Below are 19,960 nucleotides of genomic sequence, written 5' to 3'. Positions count from 1 at the left end.
AGTTTTCTGACCTGTAAAATGCGTAGGATCTATTTTGAATGTTTAATGAAAAGAGAGAGAGAGAGAGAGAGAGAGAGAGAGAGAGAGAGAGAGAGAGAGAGAGAGAGAGAGAGAAATGAAGAGGAGGAAGAAGGAGAAAGAGAAGAAGGAGAAGAGGAGGACAAAAATATGCAAACCACTTAGGTAAAATTTGTCCTGCAAAAAACAGTCAGATCATCTTGGTTCTCTTGTTCTTCCCCTCCTCATATTAGGTGCCACTTCCCAAACACACTGGGCACTTTCATGTTCTGGTGCATTTGATGACGTGGTTTTCTCTGCCCAGATTGCCCTTCCTTTCACTTTCCCAACATTTGTGCTGTCAAAAGCCCAGGAAACCCTTTGAGTAGCTTAGACACCCATAGATAGAATGAATACCTGTCTCTTCTGTACACCTATGTCACTTTGGAAAGACCCCTATTATAGCTGCCGTTATTTCAGTCTGTCTAGTTAGAAGCAGGGTGTCTGTCTGCCCCCTCTTTGTAGGCTGGCAGTGTCTTATCTGCTTTGTGTTCTTAACAGGTGGGCAGAACCCCTGAAGATTCTGGGGGAAAAGACTTAGAGAGCCTTTTGCTATTTGTCATGCTCCAAAGCTTCCTTTCCTTTGCTAAGGAGAGCCCAACCAGCATGGCCTAAGCATTTCCATCCCACAACAAGGGACTAGACAGGGCATGGTTGTATATTGGTTTTATATGTTTTTATATCGCTCGTATTACATCATGATAATATTTTCAGGCTTTTTACTTTGAGGTGCTTCTGGCAGAAACTAGTGGAAGCCCACTTCTTAAACCAAAGGAGATAGGAAAAGTTGTGGTTGGTTACTGTCACTGTCAATCATCTTCAATATAATAGGGAAGCAAGTCACCTGAAGAAAGAAGGGCTTTCTAGGTGGTGTTCAGTGTGCTTGGATGTGAACCGATCTTTTTTAGTTCACCCCTTCTACCTTGGGGGATCTTGACTGCCCATTTGGACTTTTAAATCATTGAATATTTAAGGAGAGAAACCTTGCATTAGAAGTCTCATAAACTAATGTAAATAATATCTAATTAGTTCTTAATATGGAGGGAAAAAAGAGACTTTTCTGTAAAGCCCTTCAGACTGATGTTTCAGAGTTCAGAACCTCTTGTAACTTAATTTATAAGAAGAACTTGCTTATCATTTCTGAGTTTTATGAGAGAAGGAAGACTGCCATGATATTTGGAAAAAACTGTCCCTAAAACACCAGGATATAGTATAATCACATAGAACAGAGGAGGTGGTTGGGAAATGCTTACTATACAACACACATTTATGCTGCCTAAAAAAACGTTCCTTATGAAAAACTGCAATGTCCATCATTTTGATAGATGAGCAATGCAATCATGTATGCTGAGGAACTAGTTTGCATGGCCTGAAGTTGAAGTTCTTCACATTTACTACCACGTTTCCCCGAAAATAAGACCTAGCCGGACCATCAGCTCTAATGCGTCTCTTGGAACAAAAATTAATATAAGACATGGTCTTATATTGTATTATATTATATAAGACCCGGTCTTATATTATAGTAAAATAAGACCGGGTCTTATATTAATTTTTGCTCCAAAACACACATTAGAGCTGATGGTCTGGCTAGGTTCATCTCATCACATAGGCATTTTATCATCTCATATCATCACAAAAAGGGTGAGTATAGTACAGTAAGATACTTAGAGACCATATGTGCATAAATTTTATTACAGTATATTGTTGTAATTATTCTATTTAATTATTTGTTGTTGCTGTTAATCTCTTATTGTGCCTAATTTTTAAAGTAAACTTTATTTGAGGTATGTATGTATAGGAAAATACATAGTATATATAGGGTTTGGTACTACTGTGTTTCGCCGAAAATAAGACCTATCCGGACAATCAGCTCTAAAGCATCTTTTGGAGCAAAAATTAATATAAGACCCGGTCTTATTTTACTATAAGACCGGGTCTTATATAATATAATATAAAACCGGGTCTTATTTTACTATAAGACCCGGTCTTACGTTAATTTTTGCTCCAAAAGACGCATTAGAGCTGATTTTCCGGCTAAGTCTTATTTTTGGGGAAACACGGTATCTGTGCTTTCAGGCATCCACTGGGAGTCTTGGAACACATTCCCCTGGGGCAAGGGGGGACTGATGTAGTCTTAATTTGGCAGTGGTATAGCCAACTCTCATGTGCCCTTATCTGCAGTGCTTCTGTATTTTGCAGGAGGGGAGCGAGTGGGGAATTGCCAGGATTTTCTGCCATGTTCAGTGAGAGTTGTAGGCAGCCCTTGAGGTTTAGAGAACCTCAGGGAGTGCTCCTGCCAAGTTGTTCTGGGCGGTGGCTCATTGAGGCTCTTTGTGTTCACATTTGTCATTAGCCCTTCATGTATAGCTGTCTTTTGAGGTTGGATGTGCCACCGGGCTGGCCAACTTGGTTTAGTCAGAGGGTGACTCTGTCGATGATTTAGCTTCTGAGTCTGCACTTGCCACTTGCCAGGCTCCTTGTGCCACACATAAAGCGCAGGCCGTGGGTGGCAGAAGTAGATTGAATCTGCTTTTCCTGGAAGTCCTGAAAGTCCTGACACTGTGCAGCAAAGCAGGACAGTAGGAGAGGAGTAAGGCTGAGTTTGCAGGAAGCAGAGTGGTGTCTGGTGTGAGAGCTCTGGTATCAGCCTCCAGGGACTCAGATCACAACCATGCTGCTTGTCCTGCGTATGACCCTGGACAAGGCTTGTAGGCTCCCTGACCCTCAGGAACCTCATCTGTGATCATAACACACACCTCTTAGGGTGGGGGTCAGACCTATAAACCACAGTGCCGTAGGGGTTGTGCTGGGTGGGGGCACCCAGGGACACGCGTCCCTATCCATTTATACCTTGTGGTTTGGGTATCAGCATGTATTCTGTATGTGGTGTGTGGTGCCATCCTGAATGCTGACTGGAAGGAGACATACAGATAGTCTTTTAAACACTCATAGTTTAAAGCAGACATCTTTAGTACAGTTGAAGCAAAGCTTGCATAGATACATAAAAGATAGTGCACACATATTTAAAAAAAGTTTCCTGAACAACATAAAAATTACATTTTGTATTTTGGTGAACAGGAAATGGCACTGGTTGGGAGGCAGAATTCCATCTGGCTCCAAATGTGCCATCAGAGTCTTTAGGGCCCAGATGGAAATCCAGAGGCTCTTTGGTTAATCAAAGAGAGAGAAGTTGTAAAGTGAGGGACAGAATGTTTTATGCTAGCATTTTCCTCAATGCCTTTGGAACACTTACCCAAAAGAGTCTCTGGAATAAAAGGGGTCTGTGCTCAAAAAGGCTTGGAAACAAAATAGGGGTAAGAAATGTTGCTTTACTGTGCAGGTTCCTTGCCTGACCCCGGTGGACAATGTATGTTAAATATATTAAGATTTCTGAGATGTCTGAAAGCAAGAAAACCCTGCATCACTCAGCATTTTTCAAACTCATTTGAATAAGATTTTTTTCTCTCCCAGGTAACTCTTATTTAAATCCAGTGCGCAAAGGTAGAGAAATGCAGCTTTAATTGTTGGGTGTGGTGTGAGGTTGATTGTGTAAGGTTGAGTTGTGAATAGGTTTTCTTGGAAAAGTCTCAAGAGAGAAGTAATGTAGATGGAAATTATATGGCCTTGTGAGTAGGTTTGTGTTTCTTTCTTTTTTAAGCCTTCCATGTTTTAACGTAGGAAAATCATTCGTGTTAAAAACAAACAAAACCATGGGGGCTGACCCTGAAAGCTGTACTTGTGGGCCAAGGCTGCTTGGTAAGTTTGTATTTTTCTTTAAAAATTTTCATATTTCCTCAACTTTTTCTTGTGAACTATTTCAAATATGCAGGAAAGTTGAGAGATTAGCACAATGAACTAAGTTACACATATTATAACCCATCAGTTCTCAACGTTCAGCATACCCCACTTAAGAATACAGATATTTGTTTACAGAACCACAGTGTTTTATCCCTACTATGAAAATTAACCATCTAAAATCAACTTAACATTTACATGTCTCCAATTGTACCTCCAAATTCCTTTATAGCTGCTTTTACCAACTAACGCGTGCATTACATTTTTTGTTACTTATTCTAACTTAGAATAATTCTTCCCTCATGATGTTGACCTTCTGAAGAATCCAGGCTAGTGGTCTCAGCATGTCCCATCTTCTAGATCTGTCGGTTTCCTCATGATGTTCACTCATTCCTCTGTCCCATTCATCCTCAACCCAGGCTGCCACCTGTCTTTATTAATTGGCATTACTAGGAAGGATGGGAGCAGGCCCACTGTTCTCCCTGGAGGTTACTTAAATCAAGCTTGAAGCCTAGAAAAGAGAATACCGACGCCTGAATTCCACCCTAAACCAGTGAAATCAGAAGCTCTGGAGATGAAGCCCAGGTGACCCTCGTTTTAAAATTTGCCAGGCAATTCTAATAAGCAGTGCTAAGAAGCACCACTTGATCTCCTACAAGGCATGCCTTATCTTATTGTGCTTCACAAGTGTTGCATTTTTTTTACAAACTAAAGTCAAGACCCTCTACCAGCAAAGAGACTACAACTCGCTTTATTGCGAGACTTGCCTTACTTACCGTGTTCTGGAGTCCAACCCGCAATGTCTCCCAAGTGTGCCTGTGTATCCTATAAACTAGAAGTTAGACTCAGGGTATATATTTTTCCAGAATACTTTGTACATTGCAGGCACGTGGGAAGTTTTGAAAATATTGATGTGTGGGTCTCATCCCAGAGATTCTGATGTAGGTGGTCTGGCAATATGCCTTTAGGCACGGGGAAATTTTAAAATCTCCTCAGGTGATTTTAAGGCAGTCAAAAGCTCCACTGACTCAGGTTATATTGTTTGTTTAATTTGCATACTGCCAGTAGGCACACAACGCCTCTTGTTCCATTGTTCCGTTACTTGTGATGCTAAATTCAAGGTGGTCACTATGAGATCTCCCTTTCGTAAAGGTAAGTGGCGTTTGCTTGCGATGATGGAGTCTCTGGCCCTGTATGAATACCCTGTTTGCTAATGAGTTTTCATACAATGGTTTTAGCTTCCATTGGTGATCATTACCACAATCAATTCTTATATCGGGGGTTGTAAAATGGTGATCTAATCTTGTCATTCATTCCTTCTTTGTTTATTAGTGACTGTCTTTTGTAAAGAAGAGCTATTTATCCTCTTCCTCGCCCCTTGGACTCTCATGTATTTTCATTTAGTAACTAGCTACAATTGTTACCCTTTTTGTTTTTCAAATTGTACTAAATTTGGCCAGTGGGAACTCCTTTGAGCTTGTTCTTTTCTAACTTAAACTTTTAAAGTTGAAATACAACATACAGGGAAACAAATAAAAGATGAAGTCTAGAGTTCAAAATTTTTTTCACAGAGCAACCATCGTGTAACCAGCTCCCAGATCAAGAAAGAGGACATTGCCAGTACCCGAGAAGCAGGCTACACCCTCTTCCTATCACTACTGCACCCCATAAGAGTAAGTAGCAACCTTACTTCTCAGCCTATTGATAAGTTGGCCTGTTTTGCAACTTTGTATAAATGAACCATACAGCCTTTTTGTATCTTTTTTTTATATGTTTTGTATCTGTCTTCTTTGTTCATCATTACATTCATTAGGTTCATCTATGACACGTGTAGTTGTGGTTCTTGGTTTTTCATTGCTCCTGCAATATATTTATCCCTGCTAATGTCAGTGGACATGTAAGATGATTCCAGATTCTGACAGTGACAACGCTGCTGCTACCAACATTCTGGTCCTTGTCTTTGGGTGAATACGTTGTTTTTTCGGGCTAGAGACACATACCTCAGAGTAGAATTGCTTGATCATAGGGTATGTTCAACTTGACTTGATACTGCCAAGCAGTTTTTCTCCTGTTGTCTTTTGATATCACCCCATTGGTCTTTATGTGCTTCTTTTACTTTCTGGCAGATGTCCTGGGCTCATCTCGGATGCTCTCCGCCTGAGCCCTGCGGTAAGCCATTTCTCTGAGGAGCTCTGGTTCTTTTGGATAGGGAATGTATTTAAAAACAAGGTCTGAGTGCTGGTTGTGCTCATTGCTACTGGAATGGCATTGCTTTTAGTGGACAAAGCTAGGACATGCATTAGAGAAAAGAATCATGTGTTTGAATTGATCATTCCAATTCAACATATAGGCTTTTGTTTTTAACTCTGTTTTCATTTAGCATGTGCATTGGTCTTCTCTTATGTTGAAAATCTTGCTTGCTCATAACATCAATGTGTTTTGTTTATTTGCTTTATTCTACATTTACATAGGACAGTTGCAAAATTTACTATTGACAATGATATTATGTGAGTTGCAAAATATTACTATTGACAATGATACAAGTGAAGTGATGTACATGGGAAGCTTCAGATTTCTTTGGAGTTGATTGTGTCACATGAGCAACTTTGATACTAAATTGAATGGCTTAAATCTAATGAGGAGGATGAGGAATTTATCTAGTGATTTAAGAAGGTGAGTATGGTGCTCAGATTACTGACTGTGGTGTGTGGCCCTTCTAGGCAATTACTGCTATTGAGCTCCCACTCTTTGGCTCTCCTTCTCTTTTTTCTTAATCCTTTTCTGAGGGTTTTCAGGGTTTCTCCGAGGGAGGGGTGCACATCTGGGGGTGCACTTCCTTCTCTCCCTTAGAGGCTCTGTGATCAGTATCCTCCCCTCACCCAGGGTGTAATGGTTAATTTTTTGTGTCAACTCGGCGAGGCTATGGTGCCCAGTTGTTTGGTCATAGAGCAATCTAGACGCTGCTGTGAATGCATTTTTTTTTTTTTTCTTATTTGAAGGTATGTTTTTTAAAGATATGATTAACGTTTGAGTAAAGCAGATGACCCTTCGTAATGTGGTAGGCTTCATCCAATTAGTGGAAAGCCCTAAGAGTACCGACTCAGGTCCCTTGAAGAGGAAGGAATTCTGCCTCTTGACTGACTTCGGACTCAAAATATCAGCTTCTTGCCGGAATTGCCAGCCTGTCCCCCAGATTTTGGATTTGTCATCTCCTACAATTGTGTGAACCAATTCCTAAAAATCTATTCATCTCTCTTTCTGCCTCTCCCCCCACCCCCTCTTTCTCAATCCATTGGTTCTGTTTTTAATGGAGAACCCTGACTAGAACACTGGTCATCTCAAACCTCAGACAAGATGGTTGGGGATCTCTGCCATGTGGCCCAGCAGTGGCATATCAGGGTGAGAAGCAGTTTGCCATTGTTCAGGCAGAACCGGAAGGGAGTAGGATGATAAAGGAACCTGCTGGGGGAGTGGGTGCAGGAAATGGGGTGTAAGAACCTGTCTCTCCTCCCACTCAGAGCCTGGCTACCGTGGTTACCAGCACACAGCAGGTGTGACCTGTTTGATTTGGAACCAGTGCGTCCTCCTAGGCCAGGAGCAGCCTGACGCTCACTGCTTAGGTGACAGAGGAAGAGGCTGTGTGATCCTCAGAGGCCTCCCGGGGTCCTTTGACCTGGGGTGGGACAGGCTGTGTACATAACTCAAAGCACATGCGCTTCCCCTCAGGTGGTGTTTCCCAGAAGGTAATTGTTTTCATTGTTGAAAGAGTAAAGGCCAAACCACTGTTGTAAGAAGCAGCATAGGATTTTCTCAGCTCCTCTTATTTCCTCTTTCACCGTATCCCTCCCCAGGCAGAGACTTTGGTAAAAGAGAGGAAAACACATGGTACTGAGGAACATAATAATGCATTGACGTTCCACTATGAGACAGAGGAAGCAACAGAAAAGTTTATTTTCCAAGGACACTCCATCTGGGATTAAAAGGCTCTTCCAGTGATGCCTCGTAAGGTCCTGCCACTGTCCTTCCAGGAAGGAGATGGACCCTGTGGGGTAAGCAGACTGAGTGGGAAAAGACCAAGGGGACAGTGGGAGAAGAGAAATGAGATGGGGAGGAGACCCCAGGTACCCAGGTGACTGGAAGTGCAAAGGTGGCAAGTTTTATATCATCTGTGGACACCACGCTTATCTGTAAAGATCTATTATTAAGATTTCCTCAGTAATTAACAACCCATTAACCTGCTGACAGACATAACCAAAGGGTGAAATTGAAAATTAGTTTAGAGGAAAGTTACCGCTGTCCTGCAGGGGCTGAAATCTGGTTTGGTGTTCTACTTAGTTTGGGTTTGACAGAATGGCGTAGAGGGTAGGAGCATGGTCCCAGAAGCCCACGGTCAGGTTCCAAATCCTGGCTCTGTACTTCATAGCTGTGCACAAGTGGATCAGTTATAGAACCTCTCTAAGCTTCAGTGTCCTCATCTTGGTGTTTATTCTGTTGTTTAATATTTAAGAACACTTGTATAATTATTGTTTCAGGTTCTCTTACCTCTGTTTGTTGTTGCTGCTGACTTTCGTTCATGGAGAATTAGTTTAATGTATGATTTTTTGCTCCCCCTTTGTTCTGCCTCCCCTCCCTATTCCAGTTCAAGCTGTTGTTTCTCAGTCTAGTTGTGTAGGAAACAGCTCCCTGGCCCGGGCTGGTATTATGAGCCTTGCGCTCCCCCTGACTGAGGCAGTTGGTCATTTTAGTAAAGACAAATATTATGAAAAACAGCCATTAGAACTTTCTCCATTACCTTGCCCCCTCACTATTTTCCCCACAAAATCTCAAGTTCCTCAGTTGCTGCTGATTCTTCTGCTGTGAGGGCTAGGTCCCTGACTTGTAGGGTCTCTTTCTGAAGCAGGTTGTGGCCCAGAAACACATATGCCCTTGTCTTTGAGTGCTTCATATTCCTACTGGATGGGAGAATCACCATCTGGGGTGGCAGTGTCACCCTAAAGGAGACCTACATGTGAGCAAGCCGGTTGTTCAGTGCATTCCGCTTATATGAGGTTGGTGCAAAAGTAATTGCAATTTAAAAGGTTAAATTGCAAACACCGCAATTACTTTTGCACCAACGTAATAGCAATAGGCAGATAGGACCACCAAGCAACCTGGGAGGTAAAATGTGAGGCCTAAAGACCCAAAGCCCTCAATTCCATGAAATTGGCTCCCCTTCCTCAAGTCAGTGCAGACGAGAAGAACAACAGGAAAGAGATGTTGGCTCTGAGGCATTGTAACAATCTGGTTTCAGCTTCCTTTTTCTATGGGTAATGTATGGGTGGTATCTGGCTTCTTATACCTGAATCTGGAACCTAATATTCTTTTTTAGGATTATTTTCTCTGTTCTCATGGACCATTTTTCATCTTCTGTCACTAGCAATTTCCTTTGCTGATTGACCCTCCTTTCCCTTTTCTCTCTATAAAAGCCAAAGCCGTTATGTTGTCTTAAAGGACCCAATACGGAGATTTAATCAATCAATTCCTCTGTGGAGAATGAATAATTTGGGTCAGGTTTCTTGATTTCTAATAATCTGATTTAATGTTGAGATGGAGCTAGGTGAACCTGCAGAGAAGGATAATAGATATGTCCTTTAGGTAAGTGTTTTCCAACCATTTTACCCAGCGTTTGTGACACTTCCGTTGTAGTTCACACCGAGCACAGACTATGCATGCACTTCAGATACTGTTGAGAATTGCTGCTTATCACATATTAGAAAACAAAGGGAACTTCTAGATAATGTCAATGTTGAATTCTCCAAGGAGCGTCAGCAGTACAGATAATTCAATTTTTGGGTGAAAGCAGCTCTGTTTGCTTTAGGTGCTGCCTATCAATAGTTCAGTGATGATGTGGAAGCCAGACTTTTGTTCTCATTCACATTCGCTTGGTGGAAGATACACCAGTCCGAAATTTTCTTATCGTGAGTGATCTCCAACCTCCAACAGACTGGCTTAAAAAACAACGAAGCAAAGGAATTCACTAGCTCTTGTAGCTGAGAAGACCACAGGTAAACTGGCTTCAGGTGAGACTTGAGTCAGGACCCAAACAAGTTTGCAGGACTCCCCTCTTGGATTTGTTCCTCTGCGGTGGCTCTTCTCTGAGGTTCTGTGTTATGGCACCTGGGAATCTTCAGGTTCCCATCTTTCTGACATACAGTCTTGTGGAGGGTGAGAGGAAGCTCCCTTTTCCCATGAGCCTAGCTAACCTCTCCCCCATTGAGGAATTTACTGTGGACAAGAGAACGTGCTTTGGAGGTGGGACATGGACGCAGTTGGAGCTAGCGGTGGAGCTAACTGGAATGAGGGTGGGTAGGCTTCCTGGAGGTGCTGTAATCAAAGCTGGGGAAATGAATGTTGGGAGACCAAAACAGACTGACAAACATGTCCATTTCATGACATGTTATGGAGAAAATAGGTTTTCTCAGAAATGAATATTGAAGATGCCTGAGGCTTTTGGACCATTTTGAGACCCCAAGACTTTATACCACATTGTTCAGAAGAGAGATTTGGACCTGAAGAAAAGCAAAAGCATTAAAAGAATTCCCCTGTAGAACATTTATTATTTATTCAACTATTATTTACTAGTTGCTTACCAGTACCAGGCACTGGGTGAGCTATGGGAGATGGAGGAGTAAACAATAAGAAAAATATAGTCACATTGTTGGCTCAAGAGAAGGCTGATCATCAGCATCATTTGGGGATTATTTCTAAGTTTTAAAAAATTGAGTTACACATACGCTCAAGTGTGCAAACCTTAACTGTTGATCTACAATCTGTTGATCAATCTCTGCAAGATTTCTCCTTGTTTTATGTATAACACAGCAGGATTCTCCATAGCTAGGAATAAGTCACTCAATCCATTTAAGAATATAAAATCAGTCAAAGAGAATTGGAAAAGAGCTTAAGGAAACAATTCCTTGCCACTAGAATCATTCCTTTTCTACCCTGTTTGTCATCCATTCTTGCCAAATGATTCTAATTAATTCCACAGGTGTACTTGCCTCAGGATAGACTGAAAATAGGGCTCTGATGGGCACATTCTTAGCTTTTGTGCCATGTTCACAGTAGCCATTACCAGAGCACCCAAGCTATCTCACCAAACCCTCAACCCTTTCCCAACACGAGGCTTCAGGCAGCCACCATGCAGCATGCTGGATGAAAATGATTTTTGCCCGTTTTGGTCTTCCTAGATGTCAACAAAAGGGCAAATTTAATTGCCCTCAAATCTCAGAGATCAATAAACTGGCTAATGTTGTTCCTTCCTTTGGGTCTGTGATCTCACTACTTTTACAGGATTTTCTTTTTCTTGGAAGCAGTTATCAAAGCAGGAAGTGGGATGGGTATCAGTGTAAGCTTGACCAGATGTAGAAAAGTCAGTGCTAGTCTCAGTGTCTATAATTTTTTACCAGGCAGGAGGGAAAATTCTCCACAAAAGAAGTTTTAAATTCTTTTAATTCTCTAAAGGTTGCTTGTAGAAATAAGATCTTTGCTTAATTCTAATCTTACTGCCAACCTTACAAGTAAGTTGATGGGATAAAGAATCACCCTCAACTCAACTCAGTCTAAAATATCACTTTCAATAATGCAGATGAGCAAAAGGAAAGTTGATTTTAAATAAAAAAATACCAATCCCTTTAAGATATACAAGGAATTCACTCAGGGTTCTTTACACAACTTCTGTTGTTTATGATGATTAGATTTTGATGAAAAACAAATGAGTGTGGATCATGTTTCCTCACTTTTGTTCATTCAATTTATATCTGGAGAAATGATCCATTGGGAAATAATCTTTTCAATCAGATTTTTCTCTCTGAACTAAGCAATAGACTCCTGACTGGTTTTCCTCCAGTGGGTTTTCTGCATGTCGTCTAGATTTCTAAAGTGGAGGTACGGTGAATAATGTCAGTGCCCTGTAGCAGTCACATCCCCCAGCCCATCATTTTTCTGTACTCTGCTTTGGTTTCTTGATAGCACTCATCATACTCTGAAATTATTACTATTATTATTATTATTATTATTTGTCTGTGAGGCCCCTACAATGAATGAGTGTTTAAAGCCCTTCGATAGCTTTAGTTGCCTTTAATATTAAGTCCTATCTCCTTCTCACAGCACAGTCCCACCCTGTCTGTTTCTCTGGCCTCCTCTGGTGCTGTTCCAGCCCCTCGGAACCACATTCTGCTCCCCACCGAACCATGTCCTTTTCTCCGGTTCTCTGTCACATTTTTGGTTTTTCCTCATTTCTGGAATATTTCTTTTCCCAGCTGATTCCTTTTTACCCTTGACCCACTGGCCTGAGTAAGGACCCTTTACTGTGTGCTCTCTGGGCTCCCCTCATGAGTAGGTTATCTTGATATATTATTATTATTGCCCATTTATTTGTTCAGATTCCTCCACTAGATGTGTATTGGAGGCAGAGTCCTGCTCACTCTCTGGTGTCTCTTCCAAGCCTGGAAGAGAGTCTGGCATGTAGATATTTGTTGAAACAATGAATGAATGAATGAGTGAGTGAGTGAATGAATGAAATATCCACAAGTAACATAGAAGTGATTCCAGTTTTATTAACTGGGAGTAACATGATAAATTTAATCTTCATGCTTTCTTTATCACCATTACTCTGCCAGAAAGCAGGATAAGGAAAAGGCCAGAAATCATGGACCTGGAGAAGTCATTTTCCTAAAACTGGATCTGTAGTAAACAGATGATATGGGTCTCTGGGTTGGTGATCAGGACACTTGGATTTACTTCCTCATTCTGCCACATTCCAGGATTTCTAAAGCACTGGAAAGGAGATTCCAAAATACCCTCAGGGTCAGGAAAAAAATGCAACCACTTCCTTTTGGGCCTACAGATTTTTGTGATTCTACTCTTTCTGATTTATTAATACCATCAGTTATGTAGACATAATTAATCGGAGCTGAGATGAGGTGCAGCAGGCCAGATTTTTATCGGGAAGATTTATAGGCTTCCTGCTCTAATCCGTTTGAGGAAGGGAAGGGAATGTTCATCAGAGAGTCAGCTGGATGCTGAGAAGTTCTCGGTTCCTGTTACCGGAAGACTGTATAGCCAAGTCTCAGCGGGCAGGAATAGGACAGTAACCGAGAAAATATTTGAGGGGACCCGGTGGTCCGTCAGTGAGGCTGTCCTCAGGTCATGCTCCCCAGATGGGCCAATATAAATGATTCATTTGGGAACTAACTGGATACAGAGACAGGATGAGTGAGAAATGTAGTTGGCAAGAATTATACTGTGTTTCCCCGAAAATGAGACTTAGTCAGACAATCAGCTCTAATGTGTCTTTTGGAGCAAAAATTAATATAAGAGCCAGTCTTATTTTACTATAAGACTGGGTATAATATAATATAATATAATTAATATAATATTATATAATACCAGGTCTTATTTTACTATAATATAAGACCGGGTCTATATTGGAGCAACTATATTAATAGTTGCTCCAAAAGACATGTTAGAGCTGATTGTCCAGCTAGGTCTTGTTTTTTGGGGAAACACGGTACCAGAGAAGATTCTTAGGGAACTTTAAGGGCCTTAAATGGTTTGTTTTGAAGAGTCTTAAGCCTCGCCACCATAGCTCTTACATGCCTGTAGGCCACAAAGGACTTTTAGAGACTTGTCCCCAAATGCTTTCCACGTGTCAGAAACTCTGGAGCCTTGAGCTGGGAGGTGTCATGAGTTCCCATAGATGGTGGCCTTGGAGGCCCTCTTACTTTAAAGGTTGGGTCAACTTTGGGCTGTGTCTGTTGTTGGGAGCCAAGAGGACCCTGGCTGCATTTGGAATAATCTGCAACTTCCTGTTGGTGTCTATGATGAGAGAAGTTGTTAGACAAAAAGTGGCTGCCAGAAGAATACTTCTGGACTCTTGGTTTGGTAAGACTGGTGTAGGAGGACTTCTTTTTTTTTAAAGATTTTATTGGGGAAGGGGAACAGGACTTTATTGGGGAACAGTGTGTACTTCCAGGACTTTTTTCCAAGTCAAGTTGTTGTCCTTTCAATCTTAGTTGTGGAGGGTGCAGCTCGGCTCCAGGTCCAGTTGCCGTTGCTAGTTGCAGGGGGCAGAGCCCACCATCCTTTGTGGGAGTCGAGGAATTGTACCAGCAACCTTGTGGTTGAGAGCCCACTGGCCCACGTGGGAATCGAACTGGCAGCCTTTGGAGTTAGGAGCATGGAGCTCTAACCGCTTGAGCCACCAGGCCAGCCCAAGGAGGACTTCTTAGTAGCCTAGTCTCTCTAAAAAAATCAGACTAGAAAGATTCAAGGACGTCTGGGCATTGTCTAAAATTAAATCTGTGGAAAGGTTAAGGCAGAAAGGCTTCTTTAGTTTGGCCTTTCTTTCTAGTCAAGATATGGATTGATAGAGTCTTGATTAGTATTAGAAAATTGGGAATGTTGGAGATTATGGATTTTAGTACATGGAATTTTTTTTCTATTCAGGGACTGAGTTACCTTAGATAAATTAAAAACAGCCAAATTCCCATGGGTCTCCTGAAATGGAATAATTGCTCTTATGGGGTTTAGTCTAGCTTTCAGAGCCTTTGATTTGTCAGAAGCAGTAGTTTTAGATACGGGACTATCAGCTTTCCTTAGAGGACTGCCTTTTAGTTGAAGGGGACCGTTTTTTTGGTCTGGATTAAACATACATATTTTTGTGTGTGTGCGTGGTGGGGAAGGTAAAGAGGAACGTGAAGGGAGGGGTAGTGCTTTTTCACTGGGAGGGCTGTTGGCGAGGTTCTGCTAGGTCCCACGCAAGGTATGTGTGATGTTCATTAAAAAAAAAAAAAGTGGAAAACTGCAGTTAGCTAAGTTATGTGCAGGGTATTCCCCAGCCATTTTCAAACCCCCGGAGAAGTAAAGTTTCCCAGGTACCTGTTATAAGGACAAACTGTGGTTGTAGTAAATTGAAATCTGAACCGCTGTGGTAGAGTTTGAAGGGGAGACTTTATTCTCTGGTCACAGGAGGTTTTCTTGTAAAAGTGGAATCATCTGTTGGATTCAAGCCCGGGCCCCCGATAGGCCAGAGTCCTCATTCTGGGCCTCATATTGTTCATCAATGTAAGAATTACCTGGAATTCTTGGGTCCCTTCAACTCACTCACCATCTTCCACTACTCAACTGTCAAACAGTTAATTAATGAATTTCTACTCAGATTCCCAAAGTTGTGATGCTTTGGGGAGGACGTTGCCCAGGAATCTGTACTTTAAGGGATCACAAATCTTCCAGTGGTCCTTAAAGCAGAAGTTTGAGAGCATAGAAAGGAAACCCCTCCTTCAGGCTACACACGCTCTTTGCTTCTCTATGAGCTTTCAGGTCTGAGACACAAGAGGAGCCCGTTTTAGCAAAGCTCTCACGATACGTTTATCTCTGTGAATCGGCGTTAAAACACCCTTTTGGTCAGACATGAAGCGAAGGGTGCAACTTTTCAGGACCTGAAAAACAAGCAGAGTTAAAGTAGGTGAGGCCCCCTGGCTCCCCAAATCTCTGAGCATGAAATTTGTTTTCCCTGCCTCCTCCTTCTTCCTCCTGCCATTTGCCTAGGCAGGATGATTTGTAGCTGTGGTGCCAGTTGGGGCAGAGGAAGCTAAGGAGGGGCAGTTTGTGAAGCCCCGTGTTTGCACACTCTGAGATTGGGGGCCCAGCAGTTATCAAAGCAGGAGGTGGGATGGGCATCAGTGTGAGGTTGCCCGGATGTAGAAAAGTCAATGCTGGTTTCAATGTCTAGAATCCCTTTCCAGGCAGGGAAAATTCTCCAGAAAAGAAGTTTTAAATTCTTTTAATTCTCAAAAGATTGCTTGTAGGAATAAGATCTTTGCTTAATCCTAATCTTATTGTCACCCTTACAAGTAAGTTGATGGGATAAAGAATCACCCTCAACTCAGTCTAAAATATCACTTTCAATAATGCAGATGAGCAAAAGGAAAGTTGATTTTAAATACATGTTGGCTGCTTTGTTATTTCCCAAGTTCTCATAATTCATTCATTACATAATTTGTTTTAGACTTCACCTGGAAAAGTCATTAAGTCCTGTAGGTTGCTGAAGTCTGCTTCCCTTGCTCTCTTTGATGGTGAATTTTTCTTTCCTTTTCTAAATGCTTCTTTCTCTGAGTATTTCTTTGACACCTGTCATACCTGGGTCATGAAAAATCTCCATGATGTTCTCTCTGGGCCTCTTTGTTATTATGTTATGATATATTTTTTAAAAAATTGATTTTGAAATACTTTCAGACTTACCAGAACTAGCAAAAATAGTATAGTGAGTTCCCAAGTGGAAACAACAACAAAAAAAGCTGGGATAGCAATACTTATACAAGATAAAATAGACTTTAAAACAAAGGCTATAACAAAAGACAAAGAAGGACCCAGTAATCCCACCTCTGGGTATTTATCTGAATACTCTTTATTCAGCTTCCCCTAATGATAACATCTTTCATACATAACCATAGTACATTACCACACCAGGAAATTGACATTTGTATTAATTCAATTAAAGACTTTATTCAGATTTCACCAGTTTTTTTCACATGCACTGTGTTTTTTGTGTGTGTATAATTCTATGAAATATTATCACATGTAGATTTGACACAAGATACAAAGCTTTTCCATTGCCACAAAGAAACGCCGTGTTATCCCTTTGTAATCACCCCTCCTCCTAACCTAACCCTGGGCAACTACTGATCTGTTTCTCATCACTACAACTTTATTATTTCAAGAATATTATATAAATGGAATCATACAGTATATAAACTTTTGAGACTGCCTCTTTTCACTTAGCATAATGCATTTCAGATCCCCTCACATTGTTGTATGTATCAATGTGTTTCTTTTTGTTGCTGAGGAGTATTCCGTTGTATGAGGTACAGTTTGTTTATTCATTTTTCTATTATCGGATATTTTGGTCATTGCCTGTTTTTGACTCTTACAAATAGAGCTGCTATGGACATTTGTGTACAGTTTGTGTGTGTGTGTGTGTGTGTGTGTGTGAATCTAAGTTTTCTCAAGGTTTATTTCTCAAATAACCCTTTATTTCTCAAGGTTTGGGTGACTATCTTATGTTATAAACTGTGTTTGCAATTGTATTTATAAAATTACTGGTGTTAAATAGTACTTCTTAATTGTTCTGGGTGAATGAGAAAAGAACAGAGGTAACAATATATAAGTGACTCATTTAGGCCAAGTGAAGTTAAACAGTATCATAGCATTTGGTGCTATAGATTGTTGGTACTACAGTAAGTCCTCACTTGGCGTCATCACAGGGTCTGTGACTAAGTAAAATGATATATAAGGAAACCAGTTTTACCAGAGGCTAATTAATATAAATGAGCTTAAGTTCTTAGGGTATCTCATCAATGTTATAATGAAATGACTTTATTTAAGGATCTGCTGTCTTTCAGAGGCAAGTGGTAAGAGAATTGGGCTGCCACGAAACACATGGTAGTGCAGACCTGCCAAACCCCAAAGCATTTGTATGGCAGTGCCAGTACCAGGGTCATGTTTTGAAGAGTGATTTTGTTCCTGCAGAAAAACATCACCCGTCCAGTTATATTAAAACAATTGTTTATTTGGATTTTCATTGGTTTTATAGTCGTGTTTTTATTTCATTTATAAATTTGTTTTAATTTTATGGCTGTGGAGCAGCACATAATCAGCTTAACTACTCAATAAAAACACTAGAGTCATTGTGATTTAGTGGTGGTGGTATTGAATAAAGTCAAAGGAAACACAAATACATTTCTATTTTAAAAAAGCTTTAAGGATGGGGATTTATACCATATTTTATGTTTGTACATATTAATATAGTTCATATATTGGATCATTTAAACAGAGGTAAAAATAAAGATGGCTTAAACAAATGTAGAAGGTCTACGTCTCTTACAAACATTTGAGCTAGTAGATGGTCCCGTAGTACAGTGTCATCCAGAGACCCAGGTTCCCTCCAGCTTGCTTCTCTACCTCCTCCACGTGTGGTGCTTCTCAAACTTGAATGTGAATATGAGTCACTTGGAGATCTTAAATGCAGAACCAGCTGCAGTAGTTCCAGATTCTGCTTTTCCGCAAACTCCCAGGTGGTGATGATGTTGCCGTCTCACAGACCACATTGTGAGCAGCGAGTCTAGGAGTACTGCTTTCATTTGCGTGGGAGAAACTGATTTGTCACCAGTTCTTTGGATTCTCAGCCTGTGGGAAGGAGTATAGAGGAAATGAAGGAAAAGCAGCTTCTTTATGAGAACATGGCCCGGAAGCTGTACACGTTCTCTTCACTTACTTCTCACTGGCCAGAATGTGGTCATCTGGCCATACTCAGTTGCAAGGGAGGCTGGGAAAGGCAGGCTGTAGGTAAAATTTGAGGAATTCTATTAACTAAAAGAAGATGTAGAGAACGAATATAAGGGAATTATTAGCAGTCACTGCCACAATATTTAAAGAGAATTTAAGCCAACACAGGGTCTGTGAGAATTTCTTTCCTTTTACATTACTTAGATATGAGAAACACTTATCTGAAGTATAGCCCAAAGTATATACCTACCTCCTTAGCATTCATACAAGGCTTTTTATGCGTTCTCCCTTGCCTGCCTTTTCAGTGTAATCTCTCCCATGAACATACCCTTTGTGTCAGTTCTTTTGATAATTTGCTTTCACCTGAACAAACATGTTCTCGTACCCCTGTGTCTTCGCACATGGTATTCCCTTTGTTTCTGCACCCCCACCCCATTCATTTGCATCCTGATTCGGGCCAGTTGGCAAAGGTATATTCCTGGGCAATAGAGTGCACCCCTCAGCACAGGCAGGGGTTTGTGTTTTTACAGAGACCACCTCAGGAGAGAATGGATAGATAAGCACAAATGATGACTTCTCTGGAACCTCTCAAACCTCTACGCTGCTGATGGGAGCCACTGAGTTCAGCTTCATACTTGAAAAGCATGACTCGATTCTAGACCCTGTCTTATCTCCCACTCCCACTGCAATACACAGAGTAAGGCCCACATAGTTATAATGAGTTTTTGCTGTATAGAGATCCTAGGACAAAGATACTAGAAGCTAAGTGGCCTAAATTCCGTTTGAAGATGTTATTGACTCATTGGGAAGCCTTCAGATACTCAATTTAATTAACTTCCTTACAGAATACTAGTTTATTTCTTTAATTTAGGCTGGAATATGTAACAGGCTATGGTTTTTCCTTTCTTTGAGAATATCTTATAGTTGCCTACTAACCATCAAAATTGCGTGTGTGTGTGTGTGTGTGTATATATATATATATATATATATATATATATGAAGAAATATAAAATGCCCTTTAGTGTTTTTGTTTGTTTGTTTGTTTATCTTCCTAGTTAGAATAAAATTCTCAGGAAAAATTTCCTAGATGCATCGTACTTCAGGTGATATTTTCTTTAGAAAACAAAACAAATCAGCAACAAAAACTACCCGTAGGATTTAAAGAACTCCCTGCATTTTTTCACTTTTTAATTCTATTTTTATGTCTTTTTATCCTCTTTGTGTTAGGAGCTCATCATTGCTTTTTTTTTTTTTTTTTTTTGACACAATGTCATTGCAGTTTTATTCACTTTTTTTGTCTAATTGCTTCATTGATTCATTTACCTAATGTTTTTAGTGGTTGAATTATAAAATAACTACATGAATGGAAATGTAATGACTTGAAAACCTTCTACTTCTTCACACAGGCCCAACTTTCAGAAAAATAAGTACTTTCGACCCTTTCTCTTTATTCTATGCCTTCGATACGTGTGCTGCTTAGTTAACCTGGGGAGCAACTCCATTAGTCAGTGATAGCATTTAGCCTGTGTCTGAAAGGGACTTAATCCCCAGCAGTTTTTTCTTGTTCTTTAAGTTGAATTCCTCTGTTCTGTCCTGAGAATGCAAGGTTACCTCTTCGGATTGTCTGTGTCAATGCCAGGAGCTTGTCAAAGAGATATAGGTGTGAACAGGAGCTTTCATTCTGTTTTAACTTAGTCAATTGGTCAATATTTACTTAGCACTACTGTGACACATCAAGAGTATAGCTCCTGGCAGCTAAGAGCTTCTGATTTAAAGGCAGATAAAC

The sequence above is a fragment of the Rhinolophus sinicus genome, linkage group LG03, assembly GCF_036562045.2.
Source record: "Rhinolophus sinicus isolate RSC01 linkage group LG03, ASM3656204v1, whole genome shotgun sequence".
In the NCBI taxonomy this organism is placed as follows: Eukaryota; Metazoa; Chordata; class Mammalia; order Chiroptera; family Rhinolophidae; genus Rhinolophus; species Rhinolophus sinicus.
Note: the sequence above shows the minus strand (reverse complement) of the source record.